Genomic DNA, 20,000 nt, shown 5'->3' with positions numbered 1-20,000 from the left:
AATTAATTTCCACCTGTCTAATATAAAGCCATACCATTTACATATCCTACAATAACGTAATAAGAAGTGTTCATATATTTTGGGGGAGCGAGACGATAAAAAGTTTTCTGTCATTTTTAGGAACCAATGTGTATGTTTAAAAAATGACCCTACAGTCTTGTCCCATTATCTAAAGATCAATTAATCAGAAGTTGATATGAATAAGGTTTCACCACTTTTGTTCTTATCTCTTGGGTCCAGCTGTTAGATCTGCCTCGCCTGAACCGCCATATTTAATGAGATGTTGCACTGTTCAGTGGTCGATGAATAAATTCTAATGCGCAATGTGATCATGTTAAAGTATAAATCGACTTCAACTCCGCAGTCACACACAATATATTTTCAGGTGCAGTTTGCAAACAAACGAATTATAAGATAATCTAGATGTATCGTCTTATTTTTATAATCTCTTTATGCCACATAAACGTGAAGAATCATGCTTAAAAACATCCTTTAAGCACACTGTATATCGTTACAATATTTTGGTCACTTTTTGCCATAAGAAAACTACATATTTTCTCTTCTATTTTTATTTATATTAACAGAGAAAGAATCCTATTGGTAATTCCTATAGACCGGAAAAAATCCAAAAATAAACATCCCAATTCCTCAAAACTCATACTAATGATATAGGATTTCTACGATCTCTATCCCGCATGACCTTATCTGCCCGTCGAATCACATATTAAGACCATAATATAACTCACGTATGAGATCACGTCCACGTTCATCATAGCCTTCAGGCTAGTACAGTGGTAACGTGTTGGCTTCTCAGCCAAGGGGTCGGCGGTTGCAATTGTCGCCCGGAGGTTACAGCTGTGGCCGGGCACCACGGCGGGTAAGGACTAAGCTCTGTCGCGTCAGCACTAGTTGACACACGTTGATCGAGTCGACATCTGTCGGCACAGGCCGGGTTCCCCCATAGCCCGGGCGAGGCTCAGCTTCGCATATCAGACTTGCTTACGTTCATCATATTATTAGACACCTCACTACGATGAACACTTCAACTTCTCTGCACCTTGTTTCTCTACACATGGAAATGAGTGACAGGTTATTGTCTCCCGACTTTGTCCTGTTGCCAACATCGTCCGAATCCACATCTACTACAGATTTCCGGATTACCCCAGAATCAACCAATGTCATGTATGACGAAAATAGCCTTACTTTATGTACACCGCAACTTGGAGTAACTATCACAGTGTTGAAAGAGGTGGCCTGTCGCAAGAAGGCCAGGCGGTTTGGCGGTCGCAGGTCCGAGACGCCCTTCGCGAGGAGGAGGCTGGTCTTTTAGGCGGAGAGAGGAGTCATCTTTTATATATTAAATGAATTATAACAATAAACGTATACATGAGTATTTTCCATTTCGTCTTCTCCCAGTGAAACTTGAACCAATTACAATGAGGTTGCCGTTAGAACATCATCAAAACTAACCACAGATGACCGTTGGCGAAACACTTTATATCAGCGATTAATTTCCACCAGTTTGACATAAAGAGTCGTGCCATTTACATACCCTACAGTAACGTAATAATAGGTGTTCAAATATGTGGATTTCTGTCATTATTAGAAACCAATATGAGTACGTGTTCAAAAAAATAACCCTACAGTGTTGTCTAGTTATGTAAAGACCGATTAATCAGTCGAAAGTCAAAATAAATAAGGTCTCACCACTTTTGTCCCTCAACCCGTCCAGTCTGCGCAGCTCTCGTGTCTCTTGGGTCCAGCCGAGATCCTCTGGACCCAGTTAGATCTGTCTCGCCTGAACCGCCAAATTTAATGCGATGTCGCGCTGTCCGGTGGTCCATGCCAAGTCGCTATTATAGCGACTTTGGTCTGGTGTAGACCATATTCTATTCATTTAGTCGAATGTACATTTCGCCAGTTCCCTTCCCCCCTCACGCACTCCCCCATATCTGAAAGCTGCGATATTATCATAATATTCATTTCGATTTTATTCCAACTCTTCGATTCCGGTCATGGGAACACGCATAGCCTAAAAGCATAATTTAAATCTGCCCTTTGTATTATCGAGAAAAAAATCCTACTAAACACGGGTACAAATTCTTGCGCTTTCTTATGCGCGCGCGTACGCTGTTGTCAATATCACCACATTTCACTTCAAACTGAAGCGAATTCAACTCGGCATTCCCATAGATTATATTTCAAGGTGCAATGTGATCATGTTACAATATAAATCAACGTCGACTGCGCAGACATACGGAATATATTTTAAGGTGTAGTTTGTAAACAAAGTATAAGATAACGATTTATATTTTATTTTTTATGCAATATAAAATGTGAAGAATCATGCTTCAAAAACATCCTTTAAGCACACACTATATCATGTTACAATAATATGGTCACTTTGCATAAGAACACTATTGGTAATTCCTACTGACCGAAAAAATAAACATCCCAATTCCTCAACATCCAAGCTAATGATATTGGATTTCTACGATCCCTAAATCGCATGACCTTGTCTGCCCGTCGAATCACATATTAAGACCATAATATAAGTCAGATCCTGTTCACGTTCATCACAATATCAGACACCTGGCCACGATGAACACTTCCTCAAGTTCTCTGCACCTTGTTTCTCCAAACATGGAAATGAATGACAGGTTATCGTCTCCAAACTTTGTCCTTTTGTCAACATCGTCTGAGGCCGAAACATCTACACATTCTCAAATTCCCCCAGAATCACCGAATGTCATGTGTGATCGGAATAACCTTCCTATATGTACACCGCAACTCGGAATAACCAGCACGGTGTTAAAAGAGGTGGCCTGTCGCAAGAAGACCAGGCGGTTTGGCGGTCGCAGGTCCGAGACGCCCTTCGCGAGGAGGAGGCTGGTCTTTGAGGCGGAGAGAGAGGAGTAATATTTTATATATTTATATTGTTAGTAAAAATAAACATACACACTAGCATTTCCGTTTCGTTTTCTCCCAATGAAACATGAACAAATTACCTAATCACGGATGACTCGTGGTAACACATTATATCAGCCATTGATTCCACCAGTTTAATATAATTAATCATACTATCCACATGTCTTACAATAACGTAAAAACAGTCAGACGATACAAGGTTTGATGCACTATAAGTGTTTCAAAAATAGCCCTATAGTCATGTCCAAAAAGAGCAATTATTCAAATTAAAGTCGAAATAAATAGTTGTTCCACTTTCCTAAACTCGTCCAGTTTGCGCAAGTCCCCTCTCTCGTGGGTCCAGCCGAGCCGAGTCTTGCCATCTGTAATGCGATGTCGCTCTGTTCGGTGGTCGAAGCGAATGCGGTATTAGAGCGACTTCAGTCGAATGCAGACCGTATTCTACTACTAAATTACAAAGTAATTACAGAAGTTAGAGAGAGATGATCAAACGTTGTGGAAACTTCCTGATGATTGGTATGACTTACTGAATTCCATGGCTTTAAACCATCTAGAGATGCACCCAAAGCTAACGAACATCAAAGCAGTTTTGCACTACGCAATATGGTGACTGACAGTAAGCAAGACGTAATAGACCATCTTTTCCTTTTCGACAACAGGGAAGACGAGAGACTAGAATAGTTACCCCTTAACGTAGGATAGTTTTCTATAATGATTGGTCCCGCCGTAATATTTATTATCCACTTTCATCATTTTACCAGACCTGATCACAAGTTTTCTGTACCTTGTTTCTCCACACATCGAACTGAGTGACAGGTTATCGTCTCCCAAATTTGTCCTTTTGCCAACATCGTCCGAATCCAAATCTCCAATAGATATCCTACAGGAGATCAGTGTAATGTGCAATGAGAATAATTTCACCCTAAGTACACCGCAACTCGGAATAACAAGCTCAGTGTTGAAAGAGGTGGCCTGTCGCAGGAGGGAAGTGCGGAAAACCTGGCGGTTTCGCGTATGTTGTCAATATCACTCCATTTTACTTCCTACTGAAGCGAATTCAACTCAGTATTCCCATATTCTATGGGAAAACTCAGGCGCAAAGTGATCAAGTTACAATATAAATCGACTTCAACACCGCAGTCACACAATATATTTTGTATTGTTTGTAAACAAACGAATTGCAAGATAGTCTAGATTTATCGTCATATTCTTAAAATCTTTTTATGGCATATAAAACGTGAAGAATTATGCTTAAAAACATCCTTTAGATACGCTGTATATCAACATATTACAATAATTTGGTCACTTTATGCATAACAAAACTATTTACTTTTGTATTTTTATTATTTCTAGAGAAAGAATCCTTTTGGTAATTCCTGTGGACCGGAAAAATCCAAAACATAAACATCCCAATTCCTCAAATTCAAACAAATGATATTGGATTTTAACGACCCGAAACCGCATGACCTCATCTGCTCGCTGAATCACAAATTAAGACTACAGTATAAGTCGGATCTTGTCCACTTTCAACACATTATCAGACACCTGATCACGATGAACACTTCGTCTAGTTCTCTGCAATTTTTTTCTCCAGATTTGGAAATGAGTAAAAGTTTATCGTCTCCACACTTTGTCCTTTTGACAACATCGTCCGATTCCACATCTAAAGATTTCCGGATTACCCCAGAATCAACCAATGTCATGTGTGACGAAAATAGCCTTACTTTATGTACACCGCAAATTGGAATAACTATCACAGTGTTGAAAGAGGTGGCCTGTCGCAAGAAGACCAGGCGGTCGCAGGTCCGAGACGCCCTTCGCGAGGAGGAGGCTGGTCTTTTAGGCGGAGACAGGAGTAATCTTTTATATATTATATGAATTGTATCAATAAACGTGTACATAAGTATTTTCCGTTTCGTCTTCTCCCAGTGAAACTTGAACCAATTACAATGAAGTTGCCGTTAGAACATCATCAAAGCTAACCACAGATGACCGTTGGCGAAACACTTTATATCAGCGATTAATTTCCACCAGTTTGACATAAAGAGTCGTACCATTTACATACCCTACAGTAACGTAATAATAGGTGTTCAAATATGTGGATTTCTGCCATTATTAGAAACCAATATGAGTACGTGTTCAAAAAAATAACCCTACAGTGTTGTCTAGTTATGTAAAGACAGATTAATCAGTCGAAAAGTCAAAATAAATAAGGTCTCACCACTTTTGTTCCTCAACCCGTCCAGTCTGCGCAGCTCTCGTGTCTCTTGGGTCCAGCCGAGCTCCTCTGGACCCAGTTAGATCTGTCTCGCCCGAACCGCCAAATTTAATGCGATGTCGCGCTGTCCGGTGGTCCATGCCAAGTCGGTATTATAGCGACTTTGGTCTGGTGTAGACCATATTCTATTCATTTAGTCGAATGTACATTTCGCCAGTTCCCTTCCCCCCTCGCACATTCCCCCAAATCTGAAAGCCGCGATATTATTATAATATTCATTTCGATTTTATTCCAACTCTTCAATTCCGGTCATGGGAACACGCATAGCCTAAAAGCATAATTTAAATCTGCCCTTTCTATTATCGAAAAAAAAAATCCTACTAAACAGGAGTACAAAATCTTGCGCTTTCTTTATGCGCGCGTGTACGCTGTTGCCAATATCACCACATTTCACTTCAAACTGAAGCGAATTCAACTCGGCATTCCCATAGATTATATTTCAAGGTGCAATGTGATCATGTTACAATATAAATCAACGTCGACTGCGCAGACATACGGAATATATTTTAAGGTGTAGTTTGTAAACAAAGTATAAGATAACGATTTATATTTTATTTTTTATGCAATATAAAATGTGAAGAATCATGCTTCAAAAACATCCTTTAAGCACACACTATATCATGTTACAATAATATGGTCACTTTGCATAAGAACACTATTGGTAATTCCTACTGACCGAAAAAATAAACATCCCAATTCCTCAACATCCAAGCTAATGATATTGGATTTCTACGATCCCTACATCGCATGACCTTGTCTGCCCGTCGAATCACATATTAAGACCATAATATAAGTCAGATCCTGTTCACGTTCATCACAATATCAGACACCTGGCCACGATGAACACTTCCTCAAGTTCTCTGCACCTTGTTTCTCCAAACATGGAAATGAATGACAGGTTATCGTCTCCAAACTTTGTCCTTTTGTCAACATCGTCTGAGGCCGAAACATCTACACATTCTCAAATTCCCCCAGAATCACCGAATGTCATGTGTGATCGGAATAACCTTCCTATATGTACACCGCAACTCGGAATAACCAGCACGGTGTTAAAAGAGGTGGCCTGTCGCAAGAAGACCAGGCGGTTTGGCGGTCGCAGGTCCGAGACGCCCTTCGCGAGGAGGAGGCTGGTCTTTGAGGCGGAGAGAGAGGAGTAATATTTTATATATTTATATTGTTAGTAAAAATAAACATACACACTAGCATTTCCGTTTCGTTTTCTCCCAATGAAACATGAACAAATTACCTAATCACGGATGACTCGTGGTAACACACATTATATCAGCCAATTGATTCCACCAGTTTAATATAATTAATCATACTATCCACATGTCTTACAATAACGTAAAAAGAGCGAGACGATACAAGGTTTGATGCACTATAAGTGTTTCAAAAATAGCCCTATAGTCTTGACCAAAAAAAGCAATTATTCAAATCAAAGTCGAAATAAATAAAGTTTCTTCCACTTTCCTAAACTCATCCAGTCTGCGCAGCTCCCCTCTCTCGTGGGTCCAGCCGAGCCTTCCAGGACCCAGAGTCTTGCCATCTGTAATGCGATGTCGCTCTGTTCGGTGGTCGATGCAAAGGCGGTATTAGAGCGACTTCAGTCGAATGCAGACCGTATTCTACTACTAAATTACAAAGAAATTACAAAAGTTAGAGAGAGATGATCAAACGTTGTGGAAACTTCCTGATGATTGGTATGACTTACTGAATTCCATGGCTTTAAACCATCTAGAGATGCACCCAAAGCTAACGAACATCAAAGCAGTTTTGCACTACGCAATATGGTGACTGACAGTAAGCAAGACGTAATAGACCATCTTTTCCTTTTCGACAACAGGGAAGACGAGCGACTAGAATAGTTACCCCTTAACGTAGAATAGTTTTCTATAATGATTGGTCCCGCGGTAATATTTATTATCCACTTTCATCATTTTACCAGACCTGATCACAAGTTTTCTGTACCTTGTTTCTCCACACATCGAACTGAGTGACAGGTTAACGTCTCCCAAATTTGTCCTTTTGCCAACATCGTCCGAATCCAAATCAATAGATATCCTATAGGAGATCAGTGTAATGTGCAATGAGAATAATTTCACCCTAAGTACACCGCAACTCGGAATAACAAGCTCAGTGTTGAAAGAGGTGGCCTGTCGCAGGAGGGAAGTGCGGAAAACCTGGCGGTTTCGCGTATGTTGTCAATATCACTCCATTTTACTTCCTACTGAAGCGAATTCAACTCAGTATTCCCATATTCTATGGGAAAACTCAGGCGCAAAGTGATCAAGTTACAATATAAATCGACTTCAACACCGCAGTCACACAATATATTTTGTATTGTTTGTAAACAAACGAATTGCAAGATAGTCTAGATTTATCGTCATATTCTTAAAATCTTTTTATGGCATATAAAACGTGAAGAATTATGCTTAAAAACATCCTTTAGATACGCTGTATATCAACATATTACAATAATTTGGTCACTTTATGCATAACAAAACTATTTACTTTTGTATTTTTATTATTTCTAGAGAAAGAATCCTTTTGGTAATTCCTGTGGACCGGAAAAATCCAAAACATAAACATCCCAATTCCTCAAATTCAAACAAATGATATTGGATTTTAACGACCCGAAACCGCATGACCTCATCTGCTCGCTGAATCACAAATTAAGACTACAGTATAAGTCGGATCTTGTCCACTTTCAACACATTATCAGACACCTGATCACGATGAACACTTCGTCTAGTTCTCTGCAATTTTTTTCTCCAGATTTGGAAATGAGTAAAAGTTTATCGTCTCCACACTTTGTCCTTTTGACAACATCGTCCGATTCTACATCTAAAGATTTCCGGATTACCCCAGAATCAACCAATGTCATGTGTGACGAAAACAGCCTTACTTTATGTACACCGCAAATTGGAGTAACTATCACAGTGTTGAAAGAGGTGGCCTTTGGCAGGAAGGAAGTGCGGAACACCAGGCGGTTTGGCGGTCGCAGGTCCGAGACTCCCTCCGTGAAGAGAAGGCTGGTCTTTGAAGCGGAGAGAGTGGAGTAATTTTTTTTATATATATTTATATGGATAGTAATAATAAACATACGCATTAGCATTTCTTTTTCGTCTTCTCCCAATGAAACATGAGCCAATTACCTAACCACGGATTACTCGTAGTAACACATTATATGAGCTATTCATTCCAGTTTAATATAATTAATCGTCCATATATTTTACTATAACGTAATAGGAGCGAGACGATACAAGGTATGACACAATATGTGTATGTCAGCAATTTTGTCCAAGAAGAGCAATTAGTAAAATCAAAGTCAAAATAAATTGTTTCGCCACTTTCCAAAACTCGTCCGGCCTGCGCAGTTCCCCTCCCTCGTGGGTCGAGCCGAGCTTTCCAGGACCCAGTCAGATCTGTCTTGCCTGTAATGCGATGTCGCTGTGTTCGGTGGTCGACGCAAAGTAGGTATTAGAGTGACATTAGTCGAGTGTAGACCGCATTTTACTACTAAATTACAAAATACTAGCAGAAGGCAGAAAAAAGGCTGATTAAACGTTGTGGACACTTGCTGATGATTGATTGGTTTGACTTATTAATATTCAAAATACTTTATGGCTATAAACCATCAAGAGATGCATTTAAAACTAACGAGCATCAAATGAGTTTTGCACTACGCAGTAATAAAGATGTAATCATGAGGCTATTTCATCTATGGTGACTGACAGTAATACCTACTAAACACGGGGGTACCAATTCTTGCGTATTCTTATGCGTGCGCATATGCTGTTGTCAGTATCACCCCATTTTACTTCAAATTGAAGTGTATTCAACTCGGCATTCCTATAGAAGTTACTCTAAGGCGCAATGGGATCATGTTACAATATAAGTCGACGGTCAAACAAAATATATATTCAGGTGTAGTTTTCTCAATAAGCAAATTGTAAGATAATTAAAAAATCTTATGCCATATAAAACGTGAAGAATCATGCTTAAAACACCCTTTCAACACACTGAATATCAATATGCGCGCATATGCTGTTGTCAATATCACCCCATTTTCCTTCAAACTGAAGTGTATTCAACTCGGCATTCCTATAGGTTACTTTATGGCGCAATGGGATCATGTTACAATATAAATCGACGGTCAAACAAAATATATTTTCAGGTGTAGTTTTCTAAAGCAAATTGTAAGATAATTAAAAAATCTTATGCCATATAAAACGTGAAGAATCATGCTTAAAACACCCTATCAGCACACTGAATATCAATATGCGCGCATATGCTGTTGTCAATATCACCCCATTTTCCTTCAAACTGAACCATATTCAATTCAGCATTCCCATAGAACATATTTCAACGCACAATGAGATCATATTACAATGTAATTCGACTCCGCACTCACACGGAATATACTTTCAGGTGTAGCTTGTAAACACAAACTGTAAGATAATCTAGATTTATTGTCTTATCTTTAAAACCTTTTAGGTCATATAAACGTGAAGAATTATGCTTTAAGCACACATGTATATCAACATGTTACAATAATTTGATCACTGTATGCATAAGAAAACTATACATTTTCTCTTGTATTTTAGTAATATTTCTAGAGAAAGAAAGAATCCTATTGGTAATTCCTATGGACCGGAAAATCCAAAAATAAACTTCCCAATTCCTCAACATCCAAGCTAATGATATTGGATTTCTACGATCCCTACTCCGCAAGACCTTATCTGCCCGTCGAATCACATATTGACTACAATATAAGTCAGATATTGTTCACGTTCATCACATTATTAGACACCTCACTACGATGAACGCTTCAACAAGTTCTCTGCACCTTGTTTCTCCACACATGGAAATGAAGGACAGGTTATCGTCTCCACGCTTTGTCCTTTTGGCAACATCGTCCGAATTCACATTTACTACAGATTTCCAGATTCCCCCAGAATCAACCAATGTCATGTGTGACGAAAATGCTCTTACTTTACGTACACCACAACTCACAGTGTTGAAAGAGGTGGCCTTTGGCAGGAAGGAAGTGCGGAAGACCAGGCGGTATGATGGTCGCAGGTCTGTGACTCCATTCGCGAGGAGGAGACTGGTCTTTGAGCCGGAGAGAGAGGAGTAATCTTTTATATATTTATATGAATAATATTAAACATACGCATAAGCATTTCCTTTTCGTCTTTTCACATTGAAACATGAACTAATTACCTAACCACGGATTTCTTGTGGTAACACATTATGTCAGCTATTCATTCCACCAGTTTATTATAACTAATCATACTATCTATATATCTTACAATAACGTAATAGGAGCGAGACGATACAAGGTATGATGCAGTATGAGTATGTTTAAAAAAACAACCCTCCAGTCTTGTCCAAAAAGAATAATTATTCAAATCTAAGTCAAAATAAAGATTCGCCACTTTCCTAAACTCGTCCGGTCTGCGAAGCTCCCCTCACTCGTAGGTACAGCCGAGCTTTCCAGGACCGAGTCAGGTCTATCTTGCCATCAGCAATGCGATGTTGTAGTGGAACCCGAAGAAAAAGGGGTGTCATCAAGGTGGCCCCAAGCTATTCGTGGCAAGGCTGGAGTCTCTACCTTTGACCACCAGGGACCACCACCGTGGGGAAGCACCGGGACAACCTCCGTGGACGTGGAAACGTGATTTATCTATTTTTGTAATAATATAAATATATTTACTTTGCATTGTTGTCTTTATGTTTATTACTGCAGTCCTCAATCCCTGGAAATATGATCAGTTTTACTTAATATTGAAAACACATCCACGGGGAGTCACGCTCGCACGGCCCTGGCTACAGGTACTCTCTCTCCCAATCCATGGGCTAATTAACTTGTTCAAGGCTACTCTAGCAGTAAGCCAGAGATCCTTACGGAAGACTGCATGTCTTGAGTAGCCCTTGTTGCAAGTATATAGAGAGAGGCCGTAGTGGAGCTGCATTTTTTTTCTTGGCTTTACCATTGTATGCACGGTGATGAACGAAGGATCGAGGCTGCTTATTGTAAGATAAGTAATGTGTACACCAACAGTATATGCAGGTTCTGTTATATTTTTGTCTTTTATGCATTTCGTCCACGTTACTATATCAAATATTAGCTTTTATGTATTTATTTAAATTTCTTTTATTGGTATGTTCTTAGTTTAGCAAGTTGTGCCCAGGCTCCTCTTTTCCACACGGGAAGTGTTAACGGCTTATTGTCAAACCCCGCTGTGTACTTAAAGTAACACTAGGGATGCTTGCGTACTATGAATATTAAAGACGGCCATATTTATCCCAGACCCACCGTGCCTTCGGAGAGTGCTTACCGTTCGGCCCGCTCCGTCGGCACGTCTGACTAAATAATTATAAATAATATCTTGCCACAGTGGGCAAGCTTTGATGGTCACTACAATGTCGCTCTGTTCGGTGGTCGATGCAAAGTCGGTATTAGAGCGACTTCAGTCGAATGCAGACCATATTCTGCTACTAAATTACAAAGTACATACAGAAGTCAGATAAAAGGGTGATAAAACGTTGTGGACACTTGGTGATGATTAGTATGACGTATTAAATTCCAAAATACTTAATGGCATCAAGAGATGCATCTAAAACTAATGAGCATCAAATGAGTTTTGCACTACGCAGTAATAAAGATGTAATCATAAGGCCATTTCATTATGGTGACACAGTAATACCTACTAAACACGAGGGTACAAATTCTTACGCATTCTTATGCGTGCGCATATGCTGTTGTCAGTATCACCCCCCCCCCCCCATTATACTGGAAACTGAAGGGTATTTAACTCAGCATTCCTATAGAAGTTATTTTAAGGTGCAATGGGATCATGTAATATTGATCGACGACCACTCTGCAGTCACACAAAATATATTTCCAGGTGTAGTTTTCTAAATAAACGAATTGTAAGATGATTTAAATTTATCGTCATATTTTAAAACGTGAAGAATCATGCTTAAAACACCCTTTCAGCACACTGAATATCAATATGCGCGTGTATGCTGTAGTCAATATCACCCCATTTTACTTCAAACTGAACCATATTCAATTCAGCATTCCTATAGAACATATTTCGAGGCACAATGTGATTATATTGCGATGTAAATCGACTTCAACTCCGCACTCACACAGAATATACTTTCAGGTGTAGTTTGTAAACACACAAACAAACTGTAAGATAATCTAGATATATTGCCATATTTTAGAACCCTTTATGTCATATAAACGTGAAAAAAAAATATGTTAGAACTATTTGGTTACTTTATGCATGGAAACACTATACATTTTCTGTTGTATTTTAGTAATATTTCTAGAGAAAGAAAGAATCCTATTGGTAATTCCTATGGACCGGAATATCCAAAAATAAACATCCCAAATCCTCAAAATTCAAACTATTGATACTGGATTTCTACGATCCCTACTCTGCATGACCTTATCTGCCCGTCGAATCACATATTGAGACCACAATATAAGTCAGATCTTCTTCACGTTTATTACGCAAATCTAACTGAACTGAACAGGGTGACGAAACACTGCGGCGAGCCTAACGCCACCCTGTTACATTACTTGCAGAATTGTGTACACACAATTTCTGAGGCAGGGACCACCCACCACAGCCGCCGGGCTGGTAAAAAGGGTCTGCAACATGCTTTCACCGTGGCAGCTGGATCGCTTGCTTGCAATCCAGCCACCGCGATAAGCATGCAGTTCAAAGAAAACATCTGAGTTAATTAGAAATAGTTAACACAGGCCGGGCCACTCCAGAGAAAAGGCCCGGGCGAAGCATGACTTCGCAAATCTAACTGAACTGAACTGAACTGAACGTTTATTACATTATCAGGCACCTGGTCACGATGAACACTTCGTCTAGTTCTCTGCACTTCGTTTCTCCACACATGGAAATGAATGACAGGTTATCGTCCCCACACTTGGTCCTTTTACCAGTATCGTCTCAATCCACATCTACTACAGATTTCCTGAATCCCCGAGAATCAACCACTGTAATGTGTGATGAGAATAATCTTACTTTACTACGTACACCTCAACTTGGAATAAGAAGCACGGTGTTGAAAGAAGTGGCCTGTCGCAGGAAGGAAGTGCGGAAGACCAGGCGGTTTGGCGGTCGCAGGTCCGAGACGCCCTTCGCGAGGAGGAGGCTGGTCTTTGAGGCGGAGAGAGAGGAGTAAATTTTGTATATATGTATATAGATAGTAATAATAAACATAGACATTAGCATTTGCGCTTCTCCCAATGAAACATGAACTAATTACCTAACCACAGATGGCACGCCGAGGCATGTTATATGATTTAGTTTGATATAAATAGTCATACTAAACACATATCCTGCTGTAAGTTTTATGTTTATTTTTAGCCGAAGCAATATGAGTTTGTGTTTAGAAATGAACCCCCCAAAGACTTGTACAGAGAGAGCAATTATTCAAACCAAAGCCGAAATAAATAAATCTTCGCTACTAAATAAACTTCCTAAACTCCAGTTTCCGTAGCTCTCATCTCACTGCCTCGCCTGAACCGGCATATCTAATGCGATGCTCGGTGGTCGATGCAAAGTCAGTATCATAGCGACTCCAGTCGGGTGTAGACCCCTTACTGTTACCAGATTACAAAGTACTAAGAGAAGGCACAGAGAGAGAGAGAGTCGATAAAACGTTACTGATGAAACTTGATGACAGGTTTGACACAATATTCCAAAGTACGCTATAGCTATAAACCAAGTAATACATCAAATCAGTTTGGCATTTCGTAATAATAAAGATATGGTGATGAGGCCAAGACGTAGTAAACCATCCTTTCCTGCCCATTGACAATTGGGAAGTGAGGAGGTGAGGAGGCCTGGCAGCGGCATGACCTGTGTAGGTGGCTACACCTACTACTGGTCGGGCCGCAGCGATGGCCACCATCTCCAGGGAGTAGCCATTGCCGTCTCCAGCAGACTCCAGCCCTCGGTAGTAGAGGTTACTCCTGTTGATGAGCGTATAATGGTATTGAGATTGAAGCTTTCTTTTGGCTTCATGTCTCTTATTGCTGTGTACGCTCCTACCGATGTTTGTAAACTTGACGTGAAAGAGATGTTCTACACCAAACTTACATCTGTGGCAGACAGATGTCCTCGACGAGATATTCGCATTGTTCTGGGCGACTTCAATGCGGTATCTGGCTGTGATCGAGCTGGCTATGAGATGTCTGTCGGTTCCCATGGTTCAGGTGCTGATGCCGGTAGCGAGAATAGCCTCCTTTTCCGGGACTTTGCAAGATCCCAGAAATTGAGGATTTCTGGCTCCTGGTACCAGCGCCCAGACCCACATCGCTGGACATGGTACAGTGATGCGGGTAACGCAGCCAAGGAGATCGACCACATACTTGTTAGCACTCGTTGGAGGATCCTTCAGAATTGCAGGGTGTTCAGGAGTGCTGAGTTCTGTGGTACTGACCATAGATTGGTTGTGGCTACCCTCCGGGTCCACTTCAGAACCCCCCAGCGGTCAAATGATCACCCTAGGGTGTTTCATTTGGACAGACTGAGGGAGGGGGAGTGTGCCCGCAGGTTTGCTGAGGCAATCTCCGATCGTTTCGCAGTGCTTGACAGTCTGACAGACCCTGTTCTTCTGTGGGATACCTTTAAGCGTGAAACGCTTGATACAGCTCAAGATACGATTGGTGTACGCCCGAGAGCAGTACAGAATTCCATCTCGCGGGAGACACTGGAAGCCACTGATGCATGTCGTGCGGCTCGTCTGACAGGGGATCGGGAATTGCACCGTTCTCATGTGCGCAGAACTCGGTCCCTGTTAAGAAGGGACAAGGAACAGTTTATTAGGAGTCTTGCAGAGGAGGTAGAAGGCCATTTCTTAGTAAATGACCTTCGTCCTGCATACCAAGCCCTGAGAAAGCTGAACTCCAAGCCCTCTTCACAGGTGACAGCAGTTCGCTCAGTAAGTGGTCAGATCGTTTCAGATCCTGTTGCGGTGCGGGGACGTTGGGCTGAGTATTTTGAGCAGCTGTACCAGGTTGACCCACCAACAGTTAACTTGGATGCGGGTAGTGTCGAGATCCCGCTGCCGAATCCACCTATCAGTGAGGACCCTCCCTCCCTAACTGAAGTTAGGGGGGCGATTTCCAAGCTGAAGAGTGGTAAAGCAGCTGGTATCTGCGGCATACCAGCTGAACTGTTAAAGGCTGGTGGTGAACCTATGGCACGGGGGTTACATGCTGTCCTGGCTGCCATCTGGCAGTCCGGTTCCATTCCTCCTGACCTGTTGAGGGGTGTGGTCATCCCTCTCTGGAAGGGGAAGGGGGACCGTTGGGACTGCAGCAATCACCGAGGCATCACACTGCTCAGTGTACCAGGCAAGGTTCTTGCCCACATCCTTCTGAGACGTATCAGAGACCATCTACTGAGGCACCAGAGACTGGAGCAATCCGGATTCACTCCTGGTAAGTCCACAATAGACCGTATCCTCGCGCTTCGAGTCATTGTAGAGCGCCGTCGTGAGTTCGGGCGTGGGCTGCTTGCAGCCTACATCGATCTCAAGAAGGCGTTCGATACGGTGCATCGGGAGTCACTTTGGGAGATCCTGAGGCTGAGAGGAATACCAACAAGGATTATTGGACTAATAGCAAGCCTGTATACTGGTACTGAAAGTGCTGTAAAGTGTGGTGGGGGCCTGTCGAGCTTCTTTCCTGTTAGTTCAGGAGTGAGGCAAGGCTGTGTCCTTGCACCAACTCTTTTCAACACTTGCATGGACTGGATACTGGGCAGAGCTACTGTTCAAAGTCATTGTGGGGCAACGCTGGGCAATATCAAGGTTACAGACCTTGACTTTGCTGATGACGTTGCCATTCTATCTGAGTCTTTGGAAACCCTAGTGGCGGCTCTCGATGCATTTAGCAATGAAGCGAAGCCCCTGGGTCTAGAGGTCTCCTGGACCAAGACCAAGGTCCAGGAATTTGGGGACTTGTTAGGAGAACCTGTTCAGTCGGTACGTGCTTGCGGCGAGGACATTGAAGTCACAGAGAGCTTTACATACCTTGGTAGTGTAGTTCATAACTCTGGGCTGTCAGACCATGAAGTCAGCAGACGGATTGGCCTGGCAGCAGGGGTCATGAACTCTCTCAACAAGAGTATTTGGAGATGTCGGTACCTGTGCAGAAGGACCAAGCTACGGGTTTTCAAGGCCCTGATAATGCCAGTTTTGCTATACGGTAGCGAAACCTGGACATTGTCCTGTGCCTTGGAGGCTCGTCTTGAAGCCTTTTGTAATAGGTCCTTGCACCAGATCATGGGGTACTGTTGGCGGGACCATGTGTCCAACCAACGGTTGCACCGTGAGACTGGCACAAGCCCTGTTATCTGCACAATCCGTGATCGCCAACTCAGGCTATATGGCCACCTGGCTCGCTTTCCTCAGGATGATCCTGCCCATCAGGTCGTCTCTATTCGAGACAACCCTGGATGGAGGAGGCCTGTGGGACGACCGAGGAAGTCATGGCTTGGGCAGATCGACCAAACCTGCCGTGAAGAACTAGAGATGGGCCGAGTCCCTGCCTGGCGTCTAGCCATGAGGGATCCTCGTAGGTGGAAGCGAAGGGTGGATGCGGCTATGCGCCCCCGTCGGCGTCAGCCCCCATGATGATGATGATGATGACAATTGGGAAGACTGTCGATGCATTAATAGAATAGTCAATCCTTAAGGTACAGTAGTTTTCTGTAATGTTTGGTCCCGCGGGAACATTTCTGGTCTCGGCCCTCAACCCCCCCCCCCCCACACACACACACACACACACAAACACACCCGCATGAGTTACGCTGAATCTGAAAGTATTATCATAAGACTGATTCGAATTACTTTACTTATAGTGATGGGAACATGCGTAACCCAAAAGCATAATAACTGGTAAACGTCAACACATTCCTATGCAGATTTATGATAATGTTCTTCACAAAACCCCGCATCCTATTATACTTATACAAATGACGCGCGCGTGCGTGTGCGAGTGTCAGTGTGGATGTGTGTGCGTGTGCAGGCCTACATGCATGCGTACATACACGAACACCCACAGACACACACGAGAGACAACAAGAATGGATAACATAATGGATGCATCTTTTACCCATAAATGCATCACTCTTATCCATCTATCGGTGAGCATAGAAACTACGATTTATGGCTTTATCTGTTGCCGTTCTTGTAGCCCAGTGATTCTTACCTGGAAGCTCATTTGCTCTCAGGGTGAGTGAGATGTCTTATGTGTGTGCATGCATGTTATCAATGTCACTTCATGACACTTATACAATTAAGCGACTTAACCCACTGTCACATGAAATATATTTTCAGGTGCAATGTGGCCAAGTTGTTACAATACAAAGAGACCAACTTAGCAGTCACAAAGGAACTGTTTCCAGACATAGCGTGCTAAAAAATGAATGATAGTTTCAAGATTGCGGTAAATATTAAAGCATTCTCGTTGTAACGGAAAAAAGCTTACAATTTTGGAATGCACTGTATACTATTTGAAAACATAACTGAAGCTTAAAAATGTTCTTTATGGACATTATAATGACTTTATTCATCAGAAAGCTTTATATTTCAATTAGATTTCTAGAGAAAGAAAGATTCCAATTAACAATTCCTTTGGAACGAATAATAATGATAATGATGATGATGATGATGATGATGATGATGATGATGATGATGATGATGATGATGATGATGATGATGATGATGATGATGATGATGATGATGATGATGATGATGATAATAATAATAATAATAATAATAATAATAATAGTAATAATAGTAATAATAATAATAATAATAATAATAATAATAATAATAATAATAATAATAATAATAATAATAATAATAATAATAATAATAATAACAATAAGAACTATTAACACCCTAATTCCTCAAAATTGAAACTAATAATATTGGATTTTTACGATCTCGAAACCGCATGACCTCATCTGCCCATCGAATCACCTGTTAACACCATAATATATGTCAGATCTTCTCCAGTTTCATCATATCATCAGGCACCTGGCCACGATGAACACTTCAACAAGTCCTCTTGTTTCTCCACGCATGGATATGAATGACAGGTTATCGTCTCCAGACTTTGACCTTTTGTCAACATGGTTTGAGGCCGAAACATCTACACATTCCCAAATTCCCCCAGAATCACCGAATGTCATGTTTGGTGGGAATAACCTTCCTATATGTACACCGCAACTCGGAATAACCAGCACGGTGTTGAAAGAAGTGGCCTGTCGGAGGAATGAAGTGCGGACCAGACGGTTTGGCGGTCGCAGGTCCGAGACTCCCTTCGCGAGGAGGAGGCTGGTCTTTGAGCCGGAGAGAGAGGAGTAATGTATTATATATTTATCTAGATTGTAATAATAAACGTATGCATGAGCATTTTCCGTTTCGTCTTTTCCCCAGTGAAACATGAACCAATTTGAATGAGGTTATCGTTAGAACACGATTAAATCTAATCTTAGATGACGGTCGCTGAAACTCATTATATGAGCAATTAATTTCCACCGGTTTGATATAGACAGTTTTACTATTTACATATCCTGCGTTGACGTAATAAGAGGTGCTCAAATATTTTTGGGAGCGAGATGATAAAATGCATGAAGTTTTTATCATTTTTCGATACAAAGCTTAGGAAGCAATTAAGTATGGGAAGAGCAATTATTCAGACGTCGAAATAAATAAGGTCTCTCTTCTTTTCTTCCTAAACTCGTCCAGTCTGCGCAGCTCTCACCTCTCTTGGGTCCAGCCGAGCTTCCCTGGACGTAATGCCTATTAAAAGGGAGTCAATTCGGTCTCGCCTGAACCGCCAAGTCTATTGCGATGCCGCACTGTTCGGTGGCCGATGCAAAGTCGGTATTATAGTGACTTTAGTCGAGTGTAGATCACTATTACCAGATTACAAAGTACTAACAGAAGGCAGAGAGAGAGAGAGAGAGAGATGATCAAACGTTGTGGAACCTAATTGATGACTGGTTTGACTTACTAAATACCAAAGTACTTTATAGCTATAAACCATCAAGATATGCATCTAAAGCTATCGATGTCAAATCAGCTTTGCATTCGGTAATAATAAAGATGTGGGCACGAGGACATTTCCTCTATCGTGACTGACAGTAGGCTAAGACGTAGTAAACAATCTTTTTCTGCTCTTCGACAAAGGGGAAAACACCACGGTCGAGGCATTAATAGAATAGTCACTCCTTAAAGCATTATAGTTTTCTGTAATGACTGGTCAATCACCCCTAAGCCCCGCAACCCATACACACACGTACGCACTCACAAAGCTGAGTTAAGTTGAATCTGAAAGTGGCGAGGCTTATATAACATTCATTTCTACACGATTCAAATAACCATAATTCCGGCCATGGGAACATGCTGTATACTATTACACATACAAGTATAGTGTACGTGTGCGTATTCGTGTGCAAGGTGCGTGTGCCTACATACAGATTGATATATTAGATGCATCTTTTATCCATGCATACATCAATCTTATTCACCCATTATAAAGTTATACCAGGTTCTCAATGAGCATGGAAACTATGATTATGACCTTATTAGTTGCGGTTCCTCAAACGCTGAGATTCTTAACCGAAAGTCCTTAGCTCTCAGGGTAGGAATTCCAAATTCAAGAGCTGGAAGTTTAACAAGGGGGGGAGGGAATTTGTAAGGGGTGAAATAAAAGGACTAGTAATTATACAAT

The 20,000-nt window shown here is 41.4% G+C and overlaps 1 protein-coding gene across 7 annotated transcripts in view; it reads right to left on the bottom strand.

Moving 5' to 3' along the window:
- Positions 1–20,000, bottom strand: part of LOC113829876 (solute carrier family 49 member 4 homolog) — a 112,727-nt gene that overhangs the window by 75,702 nt on the left and 17,025 nt on the right. The window lies entirely within an intron of this gene.

Source organism: Penaeus vannamei, chromosome 8 (assembly GCF_042767895.1).
Source record: "Penaeus vannamei isolate JL-2024 chromosome 8, ASM4276789v1, whole genome shotgun sequence".
NCBI classification, from domain to species: Eukaryota; Metazoa; Arthropoda; class Malacostraca; order Decapoda; family Penaeidae; genus Penaeus; species Penaeus vannamei.
The sequence above is the reverse complement of the archived record's forward strand: the minus strand, read 5'-3'. Positions and strand labels throughout refer to the sequence as shown.